At 44.5% G+C, this 3,548-nt stretch overlaps 1 protein-coding gene across 1 annotated transcript in view; it reads right to left on the bottom strand.

Moving 5' to 3' along the window:
* The window catches only part of KIAA0355 (KIAA0355 ortholog), a 92,163-nt gene extending 89,554 nt beyond the window's left edge, over window positions 1-2,609 (bottom strand). The window contains exon 1 of the mRNA XM_011948897.1: window positions 2,556-2,609. The gene's annotated coding sequence lies outside the window, so the exon portion shown is untranslated. The remainder of the gene's footprint in view (window positions 1-2,555) is intronic.
* Between the last annotated feature and the right edge of the window lie 939 nt (window positions 2,610-3,548).

The following is a 3,548-nucleotide window of genomic DNA, read 5'->3' as shown; positions in this document are numbered from 1 at the left end:
TGCAGTGAGCCAAGATTGCACCACTGCACTCCAGCCTGGGCAACAGAGCGAGACTCCGTCTCAAAAAAAAAAAAAAAAATCACAAAGCAATTACATAATTTATTCAAACCTAATTTGTAAAAAAAAAAAAAAAAAAATCAACAATCTACATCAGTTAGAAACCTGCGGTTTATTTTTGTTACAGTGTGGTACAATGTGAAAAAGCCCAGGTATCCCAAAAAAGTTTTCAAAACTTGTAAAAAACGGTTGGACTACTGAAAACTAATTATGTCCATTAGAAAGTTATTTAAGAAGACTTAAAATTATATCTTTTGTTTTTGTTTTTACTTATTTTTTTAAAGACAGGGTCTTGGCTGGACACGGTGGCTCATACCTGTAATCCCGGCACTTTGGGAGGCCAAGGTAGGAAGACTGCTTGAGCTCAAGAGCTCAAGAACAACCTGGGCAACATAGCAAGACTTCGACTCTACTAAAAGTAAACAAAAAAAATTAGCCCAGTGTGCTGGCATATATCTGTAGTCCCAGTTACTTGGGAGGCTGAGGTAGGAGGATGGTTTGAGCCAGGGAGATTGAGGCTGCAGTGAGACCCTACAGCCTCTTGCTCTGTTGCCGAGGCTAGAGTACTGCAGCTGTGTGATCACGGCTCACTGTAGACTCCATCTCCCGGGCTCAGGCAACTTCCTACCTCAGCCTCCCAAGTAGCTGGAACTATAGGCACACACCATCATGCCTGGGTAATTTTTTATTTTTTTTTGCAGAGACAGGGTCTTGCTGTGTTGTTCAGGTTGGTCTTGAACTCCTGGCCTCAAGCGATCCTCCCACCTGAGCCCTTCAAAGTGCTGGGATATAGGCATAAACTACCATGTTTGGCCCAAGAAAACCTAAAAATTCTATACTGCCACTCTTAACAACTTTGCACTATGGAACCTATCCAAAATTAACCTCAGACGGGCCGGGGGCGGTGGCTCAAGCCTGTAATCCCAGCACTTTGGGAGGCCGAGACGGGTGGATCACGAGGTCAGGAGATCGAGACCATCCTGGCTAACACGGCGAAACCCCATCTCTACTAAAAAATACAAAAAACTAGCTGGGCGAGGTGGCGGGCTCCTGTAGTCCCAGCTACTCGGGAGGCTGAGGCAGGAGAATGGCGTGAACCCGGGAGGCGGAGCTTGCAGTGAGCTGAGATCCGGCCACTGCACTCCAGCCTGGGCGACAGAGTGAGACTCCGTCTCAAAAAAAAAAAAAAAAAATTAACCTCAAACGGGTAAAAAAAACCAAGTATTTATCCAGAAGCTTATATATAAACAGATAAATCAAACTATAATTTAGAAATTTTTTTTCTCACTATGGAGAGGGATTATATAAATTTTAGATAAACTTAAGATTCAAGACCATTTCTGAGAATTTAAGGCATCCATTAAAAATTTTATCAATAAATTGTAACATCTCTTCCAAGCTGAGAACACTGACTCCAATTTTGCATACCCAGCAAACCTTCCCATCCCTCTAAAAGACTAGAAAGTCACCTGGCGCAATGGCTCACACCTGTAATTCCAGCACTTTGGGATGCCGAGGTCAAGAGATCGAGACCATCCTGGCCAACATGGTGAAACCCCACCTCTACTAAAAATACAAAAATTAGCTGGGTGTGGTGGCGTGCGCCTGTAGTCCCAGCTACTCAGGAGGCTGAGGCAGGAGAATCGCTTGAACCCAGGAGGCAGAGGTTGCAGTGAGCCAAGATTATGCCACTGCACTCCAGCCTGGGCGACAGAGCGAGACTCCCCTGTCTCAAAAAAATTAAAAATAAAAACAGAAAATCAGAGTCACAGCCAGGGAGCCCATTCTTCCCTAGAAATATTTCAGCAGGTCAAACATTAAAAAATGAGAAAATTCTAGGTGATTCCTCACCATCCACTCGCTAGGCAGGGAAGACAGCCCCAGAGAGCAGGCCCGCAATGGTTCACCTCCTGGCTGGCTTCCAGCTCTGCCACTTATCTGCGCCATAAGCCTTCACATACTCAAACGTTCACCAAGGTTCTACTAAGTGCATAGCACTGCTCCCAGCATCCAGGATGCAGTAGTGAAGAGACAGACATAATGCTTGCTCTCAAGGAGCTTACCATTAATAAGGGAAAAGGAGAAAATGCTCCTCGCCTTTCAGGTAGATGCTCCAATACAAAGAAACTTCATGGAAACCACACACTTCCACAATGCAGTAGTTACGGGTATGGGTATGGGAATCAGACTGATCTAGATGTGAATTCCTGCTCTTAGTAAATATCAGCTGAATAAATAGCACTTACTAACTTTGAGCAAGTCGCCTAACTCTTGTGCCTCAGTACTGCTGAAGATTAAATCCATAAAGCACAGCCTCCGCCATACCCTCAGTCTACATAAATGAAAGCTACTGTTCTGAAAGAGGCCCTGGACTAGTAAGAAGGTAGCATTTCATCTTCCACTGCAATTCTTAATTCTGGTCTTCTACTAGTTGAAAACAAACTTCCTCGAACCCCCAAAATCTGTAAGTTAAAACAACTTTCAGAAATAAAACTTACCTTCCTGCAGCTCCGGGCCCAACTCCTAAGTCCAAGCAACAAACTAAAAGAAGTAGTGCCCTGTGCGCTGGAGGGGAAAGAGGTCATGGCTCCTCCCATTTCCCTGCCCACCACTCCCTCCTCTTTCAACCCCAAGCCAGAGGCAAGAACAGAAGGGACACAGCTGAGGAGGGGCATCACCTCAAATTACAAAGTACATTACAAAGTGACTCAAGCACAAGGTTGCAGCGCATTCTCTCCCACTTTGACACCCAGAAGCAGCACAGGTCCTTGTGGCTAGTGAGAGGAACCACTTTCGCCTCTTCCTGCCTAGGTCACCAGAGCCTGTGGCACCCAAATCTGGGAACCAAGCCAGCTTTCCCCAGCCTCTGTTCCCATGCACATACATCCACCTCTGGGACCTGGCGGTGGGGTGAGGGAAGACGCAAGTATTTCCAGGTTTCCTGGCCATAATTAGCATCTAGCTAGTACTTAATTCCAAAATCATTTTTAGTAAGAAAATTATATTTTCTTTCAGGTAGTATCTCGCTCTAATTTCACTTTCAAAAATCTTCCCATTATGATTCTTTGCAACTGTCAATTTGAAAAAACACTTACCTGACAGTGGCCCAGACATAAGGAACATAATCAAAATAACTAAAAAAAAAAAGAAAGGAAAGCAATACTCTATCTAGGCATGAATCCTAGAACACACTCACAGTTAATGTAGAAGCCTGCGTCAAGAACACTCACTAGCAACACTGGCTATGAGCAATAACCCACGTGCCCTGCATGACGAGGATTGTTAAATACATCACACAGGAACACCTCACAGCCATTCCAAACATCAAGGCAGAGCCACCACACTTCATTGAGTCAAAGATGCCGTCATTTACAAATCATATCATTGTCTCATATATATGCCAAGAAAAACTCTGCCATATAACAATGACATGCCATCACATGACATGTCCCAATTTCAGGCCTCCTCAAAGCTCTTGTCCTGTTTCTGAC

This window comes from Colobus angolensis, unplaced genomic scaffold (genome assembly GCF_000951035.1).
Source record: "Colobus angolensis palliatus isolate OR3802 unplaced genomic scaffold, Cang.pa_1.0 Scaffold107, whole genome shotgun sequence".
NCBI lineage: Eukaryota > Metazoa > Chordata > Mammalia > Primates > Cercopithecidae > Colobus > Colobus angolensis.
This window is presented reverse-complemented; position numbering and strand designations above follow the sequence as displayed.